Source organism: Homarus americanus, unplaced genomic scaffold, assembly GCF_018991925.1.
Source record: "Homarus americanus isolate GMGI-L3 unplaced genomic scaffold, GMGI_Hamer_2.0 scaffold33468, whole genome shotgun sequence".
NCBI classification, from domain to species: Eukaryota; Metazoa; Arthropoda; class Malacostraca; order Decapoda; family Nephropidae; genus Homarus; species Homarus americanus.
The window spans coordinates 8345238-8365843 of NW_024714177.1; the positions used below are offsets into that span (position 1 = coordinate 8345238).

The window sequence follows — 20606 nt, forward strand, 5'->3', positions numbered from 1 at the left end:
ACACCTATCCTTTTTATTCTGCTACTCTTTTTCGATGTTTAATTTTTGCTCGTTTGTTTGTTTATCTTTTCATTTGGACTTACTGCCCTATAGTTTGCAATTATGATAAGGAGACATAATTAGGAGCAGCATGAGAGTTAAAAAGTGTTGGTAACAAGTGTACGATTTGTCCGTTCAACGCTGGGTGATGTACAGTACCAGCCTGGCTCAGTTGTGGAGAAGTGTCTTACTCGGTGTAACCGTGGTGTGTGCTTCCCTGTCTCATTATTATTGTAGGCGTGTGCTAAAGCGTACAATAAGATCCTTATAATCGTAAAGAACTGATACCCGGAACATGTGGTATCACGAACGGCTGGTATATTCGTAATGCTCTCTTGACACCACAGATATTTGGTATTTTAAATAGGGATCTTGGTCACCTGTTATCGTTGAGATTATGGTAATGTTAACATCTAACATTACGCTGACCTGACAATAGAAACCTATGCTATCATATTGTGACTGTGTGTGTGGACGTTGAGTACAGGTTACGCTGTACTTAGAAAAACTAGAGTGCTCTATATAGATGCGAGAGTGGAACATGTCCAGTAACAGAATATAATAACATTAACACATATGACTATAAATCTCAATATATTTACTGAATTGCAAAAATAATCATGAAGCTGAAAACGCAACCTATCCTATACTGTACACTCTTGTGAGATGAGAGGTCAGTAACCTCTCCATAGGTGACAGCCTCTGGAGCGAGTCAAGTAAGTGAATTATTACAATGTTGTTTTTTCACCTACATCATAAAACTGACTTCAGTATACCATTCTTACTTCCACATCCGATATATATATTTGTAACTAGTCTACATATTCAGTAAAACCAATTTTGCTCTTTCTCAATATTTTAACAATCGATCCCAAATTTTACTTAGAAGATTAAAACATGAGAGCATATTTTTTTTTAGGGTAATCGTGTATGGAAACCCTGTATTGGCATAGATTTTTAACCCCCGTAGAGGGCTAAAGAAAAAAAACATTAGGAAAAAACCCGACATGAATGTTTAGTACTGCAGGGAATGAGTGCATGTGAATGGACCAGTGAAGGGGCTGTGGATGAGTATGAAATGGCTTTAATTTTTTTTTTTTTTTGTAATATAGAGAAGACAGACACAAGCGTGCAGTCGCAAACAGAAAAGTCCCATAGCAAACCCGGTAGACCTGATAAACCTAAGGGCTGGGGCGAGGTTTCGAATCGCATGAGGTGAGCTGCCATCTAGTTTAGGGTCTCCGAACTACGAAAGCAATCTAGGCTGCGCTGCCTTTGCGGGGGAGTATGCAATTAAAAAACCAATTCAATGTTTTATCTTGGGCACACTATATCTATTTGTTTAGAAAAATATTATTTACTTTCTGTATATTAAATAAGTAGTTTTTTTATATACTGTCCTAATCCTTCTGCTTCTCTAACACTCACCGGGACACACTACTACACCCAGACGTTTAATATGAAAACGTCTGTCCTGATGACCATTTACAATAATTACATGGTACTCTGCATCAACAGACCGAGAGAATTTTATATTGCATTACGTGGTTTCATTTACATAATAATACGGGGTTAGAGAACAATAAATACACATGTGCAACATCACAAAAGCGTAAAAAATAAATGTATGTATTGTAAGTGTGTAATGAAGAAATAATATGCCTCATGGGATGTAGCCAATACGTGAAGGATGCTATGGTAGGTGTAGGGTGATCCACAGCTGCCTGCCTTTCAGTACATCAAATGCCTCGTGTCACCAAATGATCAGTAATGCTGTTTAATATAGACTGTCTAGTTCGGTATTCTTTAATTATAAATCATCGAACAATTAATCAGTGATATCATGTGATATTGTCCTTGAGATAAAACGCCGTATGTGTTAAGCATCGAGACCACCAACCTAGTTGTAAGATAATACCTTGCATTAATTGTATCTCAAATGACGTATCGGCTGGTATTCAACGACCATCCCAGCCTCTATTATATCCAAGACAACAGTGACTCGTTCACCAGATGACGGACGGCAGGTATATTCCGCATAAATCAAGTAAATATATGATTTGAATGTTGAATATAAAACTATCTTCTTAATATACGGAAAGTAAATTTTCTTCTCTAGCCAGGCAAGTGTAGTGCGCCTAAGTTAAAACGCGTGATATTATATCAGTCACTGAATAGAGATTTTTAGTTGCATACTGCCACATGCAGAGACAAAGAGCAGCCTCGATTACTTTAGTAATTCGGAGACTTAAAACTAGATGGCAGCTCATCTCAAGCGATTCGAAGCCTCGTCTCACCCCCTTTTTTTTAGTTTAACAAATTTATTGGCAGAGCTTGTAGTACAGTTTGCCTATTCTGAGTAATTCAGTCAGGTCTTGACACTGAGGGTGGTATCACTTCTCACTGCCACGCAGGACAGAGGTTCATACACAAAGAAATACATCATATTCATTAACAGCTATAAATGTATAGAGGTCAGATTCATATGGGTAATGTCACTGTTCACTGCCATGCAGGACAGAGGTTCGTACACAAAGATATGCATCATATTCATTGACAGTACATATACATATATGTACACACACATACACATATATACATATACACATATACATACACATATACATGTACATATATATATACACATATGCACACATACACACATACACATATACATACATACATATACGTCGGTCAGATTCATGTGGGTAATGTCACTCTTCACTGCCATACAGGACAGAGGTTCGTACACAAAGAATGCATCACTTAAGGTGTTTCAGGTTTGTCAAGGGAGGGAGGTTCGGAGGGCAAAGGAGGGGGGGGGGGGTCATACTTTCGCTAGCACAAACAGGAAATGTTGGAAGACATTGGTAAAGTGATTCATGGGTCCATTGTTGACATACGACTCTCTCTCTCTCTCTCTTTCCCTCCTTTCTCCATCCTCCCTCCCCTATATATCTCTCGTTCTTTCCTTCCTCCCCCTCTGTGTTTCTCTCCTTTCTCTTCCCCTTTCCTCTCTCTCTCTCTCTCTCCCTTTCCTACCTCCTCCCTCCCCTATCTCTCTCTCTCTGTCTCTCCTTTCCCTCTTTTTCTTCCTCTCCCCCTCAATCCTTCGGTCTTTCATAAGCGTTGAATCACTTTCCCCAGGCTTTAGAATGCCACTTAGTATATACGCTGCCGTCTGTTGATTTCAATGACCTATATAAGGCTTACCCTACATGTATAGCAGTATTTTTCCTAATGATATTGCTGTTAATTCCCGCCCCCCTTCATTCTCTCGTTCCCTGTGTACGCATGTGTACATCTATATATTTGTATGTACCGCTGTGTACTCATATACACTTGTATATATTTCTATGTACTCATGTGTACTCTTATATACCACTCTGTACGATTATATACAGTACTGTTATGTATTTGTAGCACTCCTATATACTTTAGGTCCAGGGTATTACTGTGTTTTCCTATGTACTCTTACCACAGTTCCATCCCTGATTAAGATTTAAACTTTGATTGCAAAGATAATTAATTTTCTTTGGCTATAGAGGAAATTAAAAAAAATAAGCCCCATTAAGCTTATTCGTGTTGAACTTTCTCGTGTTAAGCTCGTTTGTGTTTAGGTTAATTATGTTAAGCTTATTCGTTTCAGCTTATCCGTGTCACAAAAAACACATCAGAAAATAACTAAATACAGTAATCATGTGACTCATCTACAAGTATTCTTACAAATTTACAATATTGTGAGAATTTGGGACTAAATTCGTATCATATGACCCCCATAGTTACGAGGAATTATTTTATTTATTTATTTTTTTAATCCTGAACGAGAATTTGAAGGACGGGTACTGTCTTATCTTTTAAGGGGAAAATAAATGTCTTACGATTATCTGAGGCCTTAAGGGGTGTCACCAGTCAACTGACACAACATGAAGGCTCACCAGAGTAAGAATGTTATCACATTAATGACACAACAAGAAAACTCGCGTACACAATGGGTGGACTCACGGGTGCACCTCACAGTCACAACGGGAGTATACTTGCGGGCACAGTAGGAATACCTGCAGGCACAGTGGGAATACTTGTGGACACAGCGTGCTGGTCAAACAAGATCATCACACTTGAGGGAGTCGAGCCTCCTCCTCCACTTTCCTCCCACTTTCACCAGCGAGAACGGTGCGTGTGTATTCATGAGCCGTAATAGGAAAGCCATGGAAACTTTTCACCCATGCTGCCGCCGACCTGTGACACCCATTATTAATTCATCTCCTTCAAGTTGAAAAGATTGTATGAAATGACGATGTAAGAGAGCAGGGCCAGGACATGTTTTATGACCGAGCATCAGGACACGACAAGACTCACCAGGATATACCAGGGCACACACCGCAAGAAGAAAGGGGTGAAGGAGGAGAAGATACAGTTATAGTACCTGGGAGTAAGAGAAGCTCTCTTGAAGGTGAAGGTTGTGGGGAGGAGGAGGGGAAGGAGGACGGTTGGCTCTGTAGCTTTCACCAGCGCTGCCGACACCTACTGGTGGTGGCGGTGGGGCCCCTGGAAGGTACCAGTCGCAGCGTGGCGGTGTGTACGGCGTGTGATAGCTCTGTTTCTCTCTTAGGTTTCTCTCAGAGCTCTCGGTCAACACTCTCACCCTCAGTGACATAGGCTGCTGCTCATTTGATCTGAGCTATTGGTGTTGAAGCTTGATATACAGTGTGTGTTCATTTATGTGCTGTTGAACGTGAAAGGTGAAAGTGAACTCCATATATACGTAAATATTTACAATTTAAAAGGAAAAGTAAAACTGGTATTACTTTTTGTTCGTGCTATTTCTGTCTAAGTGACAAACTCATTACAGCGCGCCAGAGGTAAGTGATCAAAATTTCTTTGGTGATAAGGGAAGCTGCTTCGAAAGACAAGTTATAATGACAAGAGAATAATAGACTGGATAGCTAAACTTAACAATTATGGATTAGAAAATTAAAGTCTTTTCTCTTAGCTTTTGATAAGGAAAACTACACACCTGAGTTCGAGAGGATTTCGAAGTAGCTTTCATAATTAATGTGTAATGTTAATAGCTATGTTTACCTGTGTCAATACTGCTTCGAAAATAGAATACACCATGCAGGTCATCGAAAAAGAATGACCAGATTATAAATGGGCAATTTTATTTAAATTTGGGCAAACTTTTTTTCGATGACTTTGTACATGGAATGTTTTGTTGTTCCATTTACTTGTTACCAATACTGTTTCGCTTGGTGGCAAGAAGTGGCTGGTGACAAAGAGTGGTTGGTGGCAAGCAGTGATTAGTGGTGAGTAGTGGTTAGTGGCAAGCAGTAGTTGGTGGTGAGTAGTGGTTGGTGGCGAGCAGTAGCTGGTGGCAACAGTGGTTGGTGGTAAGCAATAGTTAGTGGTGAGCAGTGGTTAGTGGTGATCAGTGGTTAGTGGTGAGCAATGGTTAGTGGTGAGCAGTGGTTGGTGGCGAGCAATGATTCGTGATGAACAGTGGTGGTGAGCAGTGGTTTGTGGTGAGCAGTGGTTGGTGATGAGCAGTGGTTGGTGATGAGCAGTGGCTGGTGACAACAGTGGATGGTGGTGAGCATTGGTTGTGTAATGAGCAGTGGTTGGTGGCGAGCAGTGGTTAGTGGCGAGCAGTGGTTGGTGGCGAGCAGTGGTTGGTAGTGAAAAATGGTTGGTGATGAGCAGTGGTTGGTGGCGAGCAGTGGTTGGTGGCGAGCAGTGGTTAGTGGCGAATAGTGGCTTGTGGCGAGCAGTAGTTGGTAATGAGCAGTGGTTAGTGACGATTAGTGGCTGGTGACGAGTAGTGGTTGGTGGCGAGCAGTGGTTATTGGCGGGCAGTGGTTAGTGACGATTAGTGGTTAGTGACGAGTAGTGGATGGTGGCGAGCAGTGGTTGCTGGCGTGCAGTGGTTGGTGACGAGGAGTGGTTGGTGGCGAGCAGTGGTTAAAGGTGTCTCCAAAAATATTATCCAGATTGCCTAACAGATTTTCATGGAGATTTCGCAACAACCATGTCCTGACTTGTGAAAGATCTTGTACATAAAAAATGAGGAACTGTGAAAGGCGGTTTGTATACATTTTTTTTCTGAGACACTCTGTACAACCTCCAGTGTGGGTAAAGACTGCTACTCAACAGATATTTACCGATTAAATATCAGTCTGTTTGTGATATGTGACTTCAAGGTTCAAAATGTTTATGAAGTGGGTACACCAGGAAATGCTTGAGGCTCGAGAGTTTGAATTAGGTACAGTTCTTCCCTGTACTTAAATCGTCATGCGTGACAAGTAGGGTACTACAGGGCAGTGTACTTGGCCCGTTGTTGTTTGTTTGTTTCATAAACGACATGACAGAAGCTATACCTGTACACTCCTCCACACAAATGATCGCGGACGATGACAAGATATTCAGGGATATTAGGAACCAAACGGGCTGTGAAGAGCTACAGAAAGATCTGTCAGCTTCAAGAGTGGTCAAAGGAATGGCTTTTAAGATTCAACGTTGCGAAATGCAAGAGCACGCACCTGGGTCGTACCAACAGTAAGGAAGCTTATTAAATGTCCCAACGAGCAGTGGTGTATATAAGTTTCCGGAAAAGGAGGGGGGGGGGGGCAAGATTTGAAGAGAGGGACATTATTTTATTTCCATCCACTGTAGCTGTGTAAGCAAGGGGCGAGCTAGCTGGTCGAGGACCTGCACATGTATCATTCTCTACACTGCCGTACGTGGATCCGGTGAGGGAAGCTTCAGTACTTTACCTCTAGCAACACTGTACTGAGTTTTGTGAGTGAAAAAATAAATAACATTGTGCAATTTGTACAGTGGAGAAATATTATTCTGGTGGAAATTTCTGTTCTGTTGGAGGCTTTCCCCCCTGACCATAGACTTGAATTAATTTCCAAATACTTACGTCCTCGCGAACAGGTTTGCGTTCGGTTCAATGAGTTGAGGGTAGAAGCAAAGGTGAGGGGGGGGGGGGTGCATGTCCCCGTCACTCTATACGCCATTGACAACGGGACATCAGTGGTGAAGAGGTTAAAGTGGTGTAAAGTAGTATCCTTCCTCGGGAGGGTGGGGGAGGGGAATGAAGAACTGTAGAGAATGCCATAGAAACCTACTGTATGGTCTTACGTCAGCACGTCAATAGAATATCACACATGCTTGCTCTTCTTCAGGCTGTATGTGCGTGTGTGTGTGTGTGTGTAATAGTGGGTGGTGCTGCAGTATGGAAGGTACAGTACGTTTTGGCAGGTGGTTTTATAATTTTGCTAGCCTGTACGGTCTGGCTGTAAGCGATTTTATAAGAAAAAAATATTCCCTCTCCACGCAGTGTAATGTTAGGCAACTTGCTGGAGTGGAGTGTAACGTAGTTAATACAATAATACATCTTTGTAATATTATACCGATATATTAAACTAGACTTTGAACAATCTTACCTTCCGATGTGATGGTAGATGCTTGAGGGGGGGTTACAATGTTGGGGGGCGGAGGTTATACCTTGAGGTCCCTTAATGTATGATATACCTGCACAAGAGAAATATAGTAATATAAACAAATAAACGCTTATAAAAACAACTTCACAACGCTTTGCATCTCCTTTACAAATGACAGAATAATATTGTAAAAGAAAACACAAAGGTCACACTAAACCACACTAAGTCTTGTAAAGAAGAATATTTATAAGCGGCAGCGAGCTCTTATCGGTCCACTGACGGGCAGAGCAAGAGAGAAAGGCTTATATACTGTAGGCTCGTCGAGGGTCACAACTGTCCTGAGCAAACAGCCTCGTGACGTAACACGCGTTCCACGAATGCATAAGGAAACATTTGGAATGTCACACGCCACAGTATTTCATCTCTGTACAGTGATAGCTGTCAGGTGTGATAGCTGTCAGGAGTGATAGCTGTCAGGAGTGGTCTACAGTCATTTTTGCTCTAGAATCGGGGGGAGGAGGCTGTTCTACTTAAGTTACCTCTTCTGTTCAGTCAATCTGAACTACGACAGGACATACTCCATCGCTCCAAACGGACAGCTTAGGGTATTGTTACGCAAATTGTCGTACCTGATACACTTCGTGCAAAGGTATCAACGTTGTACCACAACGCACCTCAAACAGGCCATCCCAGGCGTGACAAATGCCTTGCGGAAATATATATATTTTTTAATACAATGAAAAGAGACATAGAGCAACACATTGCTAAGTGTTATTGTGTGTGCAACACAAGGGAACTACTTTTCCCACTGCGCCAATGTTCAAATATCCTACACCGGAAAATCCGTTTGACACAGTTGCCACTGACTTGTTCAACTTCCGAGGAGTCACCAAGAATCCTCATATGTACTGGTGTGTGTCGATCATTTATCTAGATTTGTGATTTTAATCCCACTGCAGGATAAATCAACCGAATCTGTGGCTTACGCCCTAGTTATGCATTTCATGCTTTATTACTACGCCCAAGGTTCTTCTCTCCGACAACGGATTAGAGTTCAAGAGTCAACTTTTAGCACAAATATGTCTGCAATACGGCATCCTACAAATCAGGCATCCATTGCGAACACTACAAATCAAGCCTCCACAGTGAGCACTCTACAAATCAAGCCTCCACAGCGAGCACTCTACAAATCAAGCCTCCACAGCGAGCACTCTACAAATCAAGCCCCCACAGTGAGCACTCTACAAATCAAGCCTCCACAGCGAGCACTCTACAAATCAAGCCTCCACAGCGAGCACTCTACAAATCAAGCCTCTTCAGTGAGCGCCCAACAAAGCTTCATCACAGCTTATCATCCAAGGGCAAATAGCCTCGTCGAAAGAACGAATCGTAAATCCTTACGATTCTTTGTCATCTTGTAAATCCAATGCACAATGCATGGTAGGATGGGTTACCTCAAGTCGCAACCTCTATTAACGGGTCGATCAATAGGTCCACGGGCAAATCACCCTAATATATTGTTTATGGCATAGGCATAGAACAAACAATGCCAGTGACAAGCTCATTGAAGAATATTAATACCAATGACAAGCTCATTGCTGGTTTAATTAACACAGGTTTAAGACGCGTGGATGCCCACCTCTTGCTTGTACACACTCTTTATTTAACCCCAAATTTGCATGCTGCAATTCTGTGATTTTTTTTCTCTTTTAACTAGAAGCAATGCTACCGCATACTGTACTTCTATTGTTATTCACAGTCCAATGTTCTCACCACATGACACATGGAACCTTTCCCGATACATGTAATGACACACTTGTGACCCTGGATAAACAAACTGAACAATATTAGTGCCTGATCATTTCTCATTTGTTTTAGTAATAGCTATTCCTAAGGTGACGTCACAGTGTAAATCGTCATATCTATATTTGTTTGTGTGTCCTGCCTACGCATTCGCGTTTATTCCTGCTACAGAAGGAATATGCGAACTGGCAACTCATACAAACGACTGCCCGCACAGCACTTACACAATGTATTTATACATCTACAGTAGTCTCTCACCAATAACGTTTAATAGGTGCCTGAAAAACACCGTTATTAGTGAAAACGTTATTTGTGTGACATTAAAATACATGTAAAAGGGTTTATTGGTGCTGCTGCCGCAAGAATTTCACCCATTTTTTCCCCTTGAAGCCCTCCTAACACTTTTTGTTAGCTGAAATAAAAAGAATTGCTATTCAATCATCAAAATAAAGAGTTTGAGTAATATAACACTTAGTTTTTGAGGTGCTTGGTGTGATGATTTTTCCGTATCTGAGGGCCTCTAACACTTGCACTGTCTTTCATTCTACAAGATAACCATTTCACTAGAAAATGCTCTATTATCACTAACAACCTGTTTCTATCGCCTTTATCATTCGTAGCTCGCCTCACATTTCCATCACTACCGAAATATTTTTAGCCAGCACAATACTCTTCTTGGTCTCCTGTAAGTTCCTCTTAATATTTCGCACTGTAGACTCAGGACAGTTCAATTTCCTCACCTTAAAAGTTCCCAGTCATTCAGGTGGCAAATCACTCTCTCCACCACCTCCCCTAGCCCCCACAGGCAAAAATGCGTTAGCCATTATTGATCACCGACCCTAACAACCACTGGTTATAGTGGCGAAAATCTCACACGTGGGCGCAGCGCTGTATTCCACTGAGCGTGAGTGAGAGTGACGGGGAGTGGACAACTACGTCATCAACACGGCGGCAAACAAATGCTATCATTGATGCTCTCAGACGCTTCCCGCGAAATTTCCGTTATTCAAGAGAATCCAGACGTTATTATCGAAAATGGGTACCTATTGTAATTTACCGTTATTGTCGAAAACGTTATTGTGGAAGTCGTTATTGGCGAGAGCCTACTGTACTTCTTCATACCGTGTGATATTTTTCTTGACCAATCCAGTGTCGTTTTACTATACCAGGATGGTGGTAAGTACTTCATAGTTCAAGGTTAATATTTTATTATATGGCTTCAGGCTATTGTGAACTCACCAGTAGTGCAGTCATAACCTTGCCAGCCCATCATTTTATTTTGCCTTTAATTTAAGTTTAACTTCAGATCTGATATCTTTATTCTTTAAATGTTAATATTGCTTCCAGCAAACAAACTCAATTTAGTGTCTGACAATGAAACACAAACCCATTCATTTGAAGATATTATTTTTCTTTGGGTTTTTGTGATTCACAGTTTTGTTGTACCAGTTTTCAGTCTCATTTTATCAATTTTATGTATGATTTGATATTACAGACATGTCTCTTCGAAAGATGCAATTGTACATGTTACAGCCCTGACACGTAAGGCATTTAAGGCTAGGAATTCAGACTCTCAACCCCCGGCTATAGATTCCTCAGTTTAACTACAGCATATTTTATCTTTTATAACATGGATAGGCATCCATAGGTGTTATGTTATACTATGTAGTTAGTTTACTCCTCATTGAACTCGGAGGGTGGTGGCCGAGCATGGAGCAATGTATTAGCCCCTGTCTAACAGACAGTAATACTTATATAAATGTGGTTTACATACATTAGGTTTATATAATTACATCACCTACAGTAACTTTCCTATGAGCCGTGAGTAGTCATCAAATGGACATGTGACAGCTAGTGAATTCCCACTGTGCCCTCTCACCTTGACCGCAGTCATCAATTAAGTAGCCGGCTATCGCCAGTTCAACTCCCGTCTCTGAGCCATTGAGATGTGTGCTCTAAGAAGCTAGATATACTGTACCCAAGCTTCGTGCATTATTAACACTCACAGCTCATAGCATTAATTACGGTGATATCCCAGTTAATGTGGGATAGTTTATTTTCTTAATAGATAGAGGAAAGACCATTTGGGTTTCAAGACTTATCCCATAAACATTTATGAATGTTGCTTCCAGTTCACCTCTAATTAGTGCTACCGCAGGTAACCGGAAACTGCAACATCTGTCAGGAATGATGTCTGTCAGGAGTGATGTCTGTCAGGAGTGATGTCTGTCAGGAGTGATGTCTGTCAGGAGTGATAACTGTAAGGAGTGATAGCTGTCAGGAGTAATGATAGCTGTCAGGAGTGATGGTAGCTGTCAGGAGTGATGATAGCTGTCGGGAATGATGATAGCTGTCGGGAGTGATGGTAGCTGTCAGGAGTGATGATAGCTGTGAGGAGTAATGATAGTTGTCAGGAGTGATAGCTGCCAGGAGTAATGATAGCTGTCAGGAGTGATAATTGCTGTCAGGAGTGCTGATAGCTGTCAGGAGTGATGATAGTTGTCTAGAGTGATAGCTGTCAGGAGTGATGATAGCTGTCGGGAGTGCTGATAGCTGTCAGGAGTGATGATAGCTGTCAGGAGTAATGATAGCTGTCAGGAGTGATAGGTATTTGAAATAATAATTAATGGGAATATCAAGGAAGGAGAATACTCTTAGCAGAAATCAGGTAAATGCGACAGGTGACTGATGCAATAACATCTGCCGGTGGACCTGAGCACACCTGTTTCTGCCAGATGATGGTGGCAGCGATGTCTCCTGCTGCTTTTAAGGAAATGTTTGGGTTGTGTAGTTCTCTATTCCTTCTAGAGCTTAATGGAATGATTCACACGAGTCTAGATTTTCTTTTTCTTTTTTGCTTTAACTTTAAAAGATACGAACTACAATAATATCATCTACTGCTCAGGGCGATGAAATATTAACTGAAACAGATCACATAATAATAATAATAATAACAACAACAACAGTAATAATAATAATAATAATAATAATAATAACAACAACAGTAATAATAATAATAATAATAATAATAATAATAATAATAATAATAATGTTCATTTATATATCAAAGTAAATTACATAATCAAAACATTTATACAATATTTTTTACAAGATGAATAAGTCAGGTAGAAATGTGTAGTATCGTTGGTAGCGCTTGTTGATTACTTAGTAGCAAGGTGATGACTAAGACAAGGTAGAGCGGGACTGGGGAAATTATCACATTTTCCTTGTTCATTATTCTTGGAAGGATGCTGGTAAGAACATACAGTACCTCTTGACTCGAGTAAGGAAAAACACGAAACTGTTTGGAACTTAAAGAGGCACTCTGTATAATGTAATGAAGGTATGTAAGGAGAAAGTATATGTTGAGGATTTTTACTTGTTACGTCAGTTTTTTCTTCTCACTTTCTACACTTTCCTTGTGCCTTACACCCTCACCATTTTACGCGCTGTCTTGAGGTTTCTAACACCTGGTGTGGCTTACGCTTACAAAGGCAACTCATAGACTGGAGGGGCACGACAGGTGCTGGTGGTTAGTAGTAGGCTTGGGGATTGCTGGCCACTTCGCCTTTAGGCTATTTCGGCCGAAAGTGGTGGTTGCCTGTGCTGATGTTTATATAATCCAGCTGTATCTTCTAATTAATTCTATTGATATTTTTTGGGATATTTATGTTAAGAGATTATAAGAATTTTATCAGCCATCGCCGAGGGACAGAATTTGTCGAAAAGATTATTACGTTATTTTCCCTCCGTCAATAAGAAAAATTATGGATCACCTCAAGATTAGTTCCCCAGATTATTTCAAGTTAGGTTAGCGATAGGATGGGTCATCTTAAGGTGATATAAGTAAGGGGATAATTTTTAAATGCTACGCTCAGGCAGAATTTAGAAGGACAGACAGACAAACGTAAAAAAGCCACACTATATAGCTCCTGCCCCATAAAACTAGACCTACAAACGAGCCATGATATGAAACTGTAACACACAGTCGACACCCAGCTCACAGGCGACCCCTTTACACCGGAATATCTTATAAGAAAGGTAAGGATTTAAAAGATGAGGTAGGATAGCAGATCTTAGTATACGGAGAGAAAGTCCCACTCTTATCTCTCTCTCACCCTTCTGTATTACAAAGAGGGGGAGAGAGAGAGAGACAAAAATAAAAAGTTATCACCACCGTCTCAGGTTAATAAAAAATATACAAATCATCCCCTCTACAAAAAAGAAAAATAACAAATAATAATAATAAAAAGTGTTCCAGGCAGGCAGTAGCGGATGAAAGCGACACCAGAAAAAGAGAAAGTTAGAAAAAGGAACTTGACCGACACCATTGTTGTTGGTCCAGTGGTCCAACCCCTTTACCAGACGCACGAAACTATATTCACCCGGTACAGGACGCTGAGAAAATATTCTTACATTTAACACTAATATCCTACTCAGAAACTGTACTTAAAAATAATCAGAATATGAAGTACAGGAATTGCCATGAAAGACTCCAGCATACGTTAGTTAGTACCATAATGAATAAAATAATATTCGAATTTAAATACTCCAAACGCCTTATTTTACGGATAAAGCCCCCCCCCTAAAAAAAAAAATGTTTCCTTTCCTAAAACTAGAGTTTCAATGAGGCATATAACTTTGTATCGTTCTTTTAGTTGGGTAATCAAATGTGTTCTTATATCTCTTTTTAAGGGAAATATTTGACATACAACTCTTTTAAAATCCCGGCGTTGATCGTCAGCCCAAGTTCTCGTACAGTGTCCACTTAACCCTCGACGGTGACTCGTTTAGTTCTCTGAAGCTGTGGGGAAATGATGAAGAGAAAGTGAGTGTCGTGATAAACTTATTTAGTTCACAAATTCTTCCCAAAAAATTTCGAGTAGATTCAAGTGAAAGAAAATTGACATATGTACTGTGTTCTTGGTTGTACTGTACTCTTTGTTGGTCTGTACTCTTGATTGTGTTTTACTTTGGGTTGCATTGTACTCATGGTTGTGCTATACTCTTGGCTTCACATTTGGTTGTACTGTACTCTCGGTCGTAATTTATTCTTGGTTGTACTCTCGGCTGTATTGTATGTATGGTTGTACTGTACTCCACCCGTGGCTTAACATCCGGTCCCACAAGACGTACACGAAAGTAAGATTATAGAAAGTTAACTGTAATGGCAACTCGACCCGGAGGTGCCAGTTAGTGGTATATATGACGGCTATTATAATGTTCACTCTTCTAGTTATTAAGACTTGGTGAGTTAAGGGGTGGGCGAGAAATATCTAATACATTGGAATTTAAACATGTAAAATTCTGCCATTATCATACACCAAACACAACATACATCGTGCATAATACATAATATACAGTACATCCTACATAATACATTACATCATACATACGTACATACATCACAGTGTTTACAGTGAGTGTCGTGTGTCACTTGTTTCTCGCCTGCCTTGCTATGAGAATCTGAGACTAAGTTGTGAAGCTAAAAAGAAACGAAAAACGAAATATTCAGAGGATAAAGAACAATATCAAAATGAATGGATCGTTCATTACCAGGTGTTAACATTATCATAACAGGGAGTCCTTAAGAGGTAGGGGAGGTGTAACTAGCTCCAGAAGGTATCTTTACAGAGGGGTCCGATAGGTTTAAAAATGAACGCTGCGGCTCCTGTTGTCTCGGTAGGGTTGTCAAAATGTTTCGTCTGCTGTGTCATCTTATCTCACACAAAATCGTAAAGATATTTTTGGGGGGAGCGAGTGCATACCCGGTCATTATTACCTACCATCTGAACCATTATAACCCACAGTACTTTATAAACATTTCGAATAGAGGGAGTAATAAAAGTAAACATTGTGTGTGTTCAAGACTTTAGTTGAGAGAGAGAGAGAGACTTTAAAAAATATATTAATTTATGAATTCACTCGTTTTCATTCACTTTCCGGACTTCTAACTGAAACCGAACAAAACTTCAGTACCTGCTGCAGAAAACAACTCATACTGAAAGTGAAAATGGACCTGTATGGTAATTTTACTATTGAACACCCAACAATGACCACTTCTGAGAACTCTTACGCCGTAGAAAGTGTAGACAAACACATTTTTGTTTTCGTGTTTACCATATTGTTCACAATTAGTGTGTGTGTGTGTGTGTGTGTGTTCCTGAGATTAGGATTGTAAGATCGTTCGTTGAAGACAAAAACTATTCCTAATGGTCTACTCTCACTAACTTGTCGTGTGGGCTAGTACACTTAGTACAGTACATTACTAGTTAGTATGACGGTGTATGTATTTTTGGATCACCTGAAGATTAGCCCTTTTAACTAATTTCACCTGATGCTTAAGCACCCTGGGGGTAGGTTATGTTTATGTCATGTTAGGTTACATATTGCTAGAATTGGTTACATTAAGGTGGTTAATTAATCAGCAGGTGATATAAGCTAAGGCTTCGCTGTCCACTACGCCTTCTACGAGGTCGACCCGCCCTCGGAGTCGTCCTCGGGGTCGTCCTCGGGGTCGTCCTCAGATTCATTTGAAAAATCTATAGTATGGCGGTACAATTTTCTTCATCATCGTCACATCTTCCTCCAAAGACATCGTCGACATCATCTGGACTCGAGTTATTGTTTTGTCCTTCCGCAGACCCTCCTTCACGTGTGACAACCTTAACAAGTGCAAGTGTATGTACCTTAATAAGTGCAAGTGTATGTACCTTAATAAGTGCAAGCGTATGTACCTTAATAAGTGCAAGTGTATGTCAGTCATCAGCGCAATAAAAAGGCCCCTTATATGTGAACTGGACGAAGATGGATATTCTTTCATGAGTGTACTGTGTCATGAAGGTACTGTGTCATGAAGGTACTGTGTCATGAGGGTATTGTGTCATGAGGTTACTGTGTCATGATTGTACTGTGTCATGAGGGTTCTGTGTCATGAGTGTACTGTGTCATGAGTGTACTGTGTCATGAGGGTACTGTGTCATGAGTGTACTGTGTCATGAAGGTATTGTGTCATGAAGGTACTGTGTCATGAGGGTACTGTGTCATGAGTGTACTGTGTCATGAAGGTATTGTGGGCATGAGGGTACTGTGTCATGAGTGTGTGTCATGGGGTACTGTGGCATGAGGGTACTGTGTCAGAGTGTACTGTGTCATGAGGGTATGTCATGAGGGTAATTATGTCATGAGGGTACTGTGTCACTGTGTCATGAAGGTACTGTGTCATGAGGGTACTGTGTCATGAAGGTACTGTGTCATGAGGGTACTGTGTCATGAGGGTACTGTGTCATGGGGTACTATGTCATGAGGGTACTGTGTTATGAGGGTACTGTGTCATGAGGGTACTGTGTCATGAGGGTACTGTGTCATGAGGGTACTATGTCATGAGGGTACTGTGTCATGAGGGTACTGTGTCATGAAAGTACTGTGTCAGGAGGGTAATGTGTCATGGGGGTGCTGTGTCATGAGTGTACTGTGTCATGAGGGTACTGTGTCATGAGGGTGCTGTGTCATAAGGGTACTGTGTCACGAGGGTACTGTGTCATGAAGGTACTGTGTCATGAGGTTTACTTAAAGTGTGGTTATGGTAGAGTCTCGGTGAAACATAGGCGCCCTTTTCTTCTGACGTCATGGTGTCGTGGTCAAAGGAAATGACAGCATGGCTTAACGAGTTAGACCTTTTCCTGATCCCACTACAGAGAGAGAGAGAGAGAGAGAGAGAGAGAGAGAGAGAAATGTATATATTCAGTATGTTACAGTATTATAAATTCCTTACGTGTGTGTGTGTGTGTGCGTGTGTGTGTATGTATGTATGTATGTATGTATGTATGTATGTATGTATGTATGTATGTGTGTGTATGTATGTATGTATGTATGTATGTATGTATGTATGTATGTATGTATGTATGTATGTATATGTATGTGTGTGTGTGTGTGTTTGTGTGTGTGTGTGTGTGTGTGTTCATTACGTTCTTTAATAAATTTGAAGATAGGGAGTTAAAATATGGGATGGAGGTGCAGGTGGCCTAAGAGATGGTGGTACACTATCTCCTGTCCCAAATATGTAAAAGTTTTCGTTTTTAATAATAATAATAATAATAATAATAATAATAATAATAATAATAATAATAATAATTACAAAGATGATGAGATTAGTATTAATATTATTATCATTATTATTATTATTAGTAGTAGTAGTAGTAGTATTATCATTAGCAATTGATTATATAAAAATTATAATATCTGAACCTGACGTGGGTTGAATATCTCTACCTCGGCTCCTTCCATACGTGGCCCTAATACTGTACATATATACATGGCCATAATACATATATACGTGGCTCTAATACACATACGTGACCCTAATACATGTCTGGCACCTTGGGTTGACACTTTGGTATCTGAAATTAAAGCATGAAGAGTGTTACCAATAGCTCGTGTTCGTTTACGTAAAAAAAAAAAGAACAGTCGACTTCTTTGTTAGGCTGTGTCAGGGCTTGTGTAGGTGAGTCATAGCGTGTGTTGGGGTCCACCCATTGGTCATGGTTAACGTGTTCTATTATTATACAAATCTCCTGTACTGTCCAGTCAGTAGGATGGACATTGTTGATCTTATTACATCACTGAACTCTCCTCCGCGTTAACACCCTTCCTCTTTCTCTACATACTTAGTCTCTCCGCATCCTTAGTCGAGAGTCTATTTTGCGTTCCCATGGAGTGATTATGTAGATATATCCCCCCCTCCCCCCCTTAGTTGGTCATGCGGTAGGTGAAGTATTTTGGTCATGTGATAGAAAGTTGGTGGCTGGATACTAAAGTGTTGGCAGGGACAAAAGGTGGTGGAGGAACAAGCGGAATGCATTGTGTTTGGAAAGTGTCAGAGAGACTCTGTGTTAGTCGTTGTGGTTGAACGTCGTGAGATCCAGCACACACACACACATACATGGAACACGCATGTAGATGAAGGCCGCGCAATTGTGATCGTGTTCTAAAGGTTGCCTAATTGGGTTGAAAGATTAATTGAAAGCTTTTGAAGTGCAGGTACAGCTGCAACACACGCGAAGGAAGGCACATTTTTATACTCTTGATATACGGAAAGAATACAGATACTCGAATGCGTGTATGGTACTCAGATACCTTCACGAGGGGGAGGGAGAGAAGGGGGCTGGGAAGGAGTGAGAGAGGTGGGGAGGGAAGCAGTGAAAGGGTTAGGGAGGAAAGGATGGAGAGGTGAAGAGTAGGAGTGATAGGAAGGGTGGAGAGAAAAAGGAGAGAGGAAGGAAGGGTGGGAAAAGGAGGAGATAGAGAGAGAGTGGGAGGAAGGGGCCTGACGTCACAAACGGAGAAGATATGCTTATACAACCATTGTTGATCAAACTCACTCATCACTAAAGGGTGGCGGTGTACCATAGCGGAAAACAAACATCACTAAGTCGAAAAATCGTTTAGAAAATGACGTCAGCGGGAAGTCCTGTTTGTTTAGTATTCTCCGTGTTGTAGGCCAGGCCAGGGGGTGGACCACTGACACGCTTTCTATATAGAGGAAATAGTTAACTGTCTTTAATTGCATGTATTAAGTGGAATTATGAAGTCTTTGTTTATGCTGGGTGTGTGCTGAGTGGTGATCTGGCTGGCTGAACGACTTCCTTGAAAATGAGCACGATCTTAATGTAAACAAACACAAGAACAGACACACACACACACACACAGAAGCATCATACTGCAAGACTGCTTTGATTTTGATGTCACGCGTCTGTGATACAGCCAGCAGGCGAAGAAACAATACTACTGAGGAACACAAAATTTTTCTTCCGTGTCTGACGTTAGTGTCATTTGCATGTCTGCAAGTGTTCGTGTTGATGATCGTTGGTGAGGTTCCCAAAAGCTTCAAGACTGATAACGTCGTTCAACTAGACACTCAGCAGAGTTGAAATTTCATAATGCTATCACAGTTATTAATCACAGTATCTTCCGTGCTTCCGCTAGCATTAGCCTGTAACCCTCTGAATGAACAACCTGTTGTAAAGAGGTTTAAAATATACTTGATAATAAGTGCAGTTGAAATCAGAAAAATACAGTTTCTAACTTGTAAATTTGAAGAATAGTGTATCAATAATGGCATTATCTATGGGTTCTTTCTTACAAGCTTAATTCTAGGTAAATCGCAAGTGCTTTCTCTTTTAGATGTCCTTTTCTGTTATAAAAAAACATAGATTAAATGCTTCTTTTAGCCAGTTGCTAATGAGGCTATGGACGGTCACACAAATGGTCACGGAAAATTACCACAACCATCATTTTCTTACTTCTTACTTATAACCCCTTTGAAAACAGTAGTTGTGTTTGTTCTACTGGGGGAAGGGGTACCCGACCACTTTATGGCTTTGACTGCTGGACTAAGGCATTTAATAACGATCGAATAATCCGATAGTATACCAGCAGCTCAGGGGGTATTAGCGTGCATGAGGTGTATAGAGAATAACTCTTTCAATTATGTTAGCTGGAGATTTAAGATGTAAAAAAGTAGGTAACCCTCTGTTATTCGGCAATAACTGAGATGCTGACGTTGCTGGTGTGTTGATGTTAACTTTCTCCTGTTCTCCGGCATGCGTTCTACTCGAGGCTTTTGTTTTCTCTTTCATTCTCTCTCTCTCTCTTTGTCTATTTATCCATCAATCTATTGTACTACTACTACTTCCTTCAACTACTACTACTACTACTACTACTACTGCTACAAATAATAATAATAGTAATAATAATAATATAAATTTTGATATTATTATGAGTGTTGTTATTAATATCATCATAAATATTATTTGTATTGCTATTTTAATTTATTACTATTATTTCATAACACTGGTAGGTAGGTAGGGAGGAGTTAGGTGTTCTCCATAGGTTCCTCAGATGGCGATAGATTAGGTTGCAGAACTATTTCCTAATTCTTCCATAACTTCCGCGATCTATATGTGTCAGCTGACCACCACATTCAAAAGGAGGGGGGATGAAAGTGCTAATATTGCACTCTCATTGAGGCGAGTCTCCAGTACTGTTTCCTTACCGTAGTCGACCATAAGAAGAATGGCGTTACGACAGTGGACAAGTGCGAGAATTCCCTTGTCATGGTTGCTGTGATATGTTTTGTCTTCGTTGTATTATCACCTCCGCCTACATTGACCCAGTATATTTATTTCCTTGTTTCCCTAAGAAGGACGAGACGAGAGTAAAGAGCAGTGGGAAAAGGAAATGGTGAATCCTGTTGACGCTATAGTGGTGCTGTACTGTGTTGTGGAATAACTTACTGTGTCCACCTGAGCTATTCGACTC

The 20606-nt window shown here is 40.6% G+C and overlaps 1 protein-coding gene across 4 annotated transcripts in view; it reads left to right on the top strand.

Annotated features, from left to right (window-relative positions):
• Window positions 1-205: 205 nt before the first annotated feature.
• The window catches only part of LOC121877850 (serine proteinase stubble-like), a 97561-nt gene continuing 77160 nt past the window's right edge, over window positions 206-20606 (top strand). Inside the window, exon 1 of one of the 4 annotated variants that reach the window (XM_042383765.1) lies at window positions 206-755. The gene's annotated coding sequence lies outside the window, so the exon portion shown is untranslated. Of the gene's footprint in view, window positions 756-4583; window positions 4902-20606 lie in introns of those variants that run through there. The other 3 variants (XM_042383774.1, XM_042383759.1, XM_042383794.1) reach the window with 3 other exon arrangements.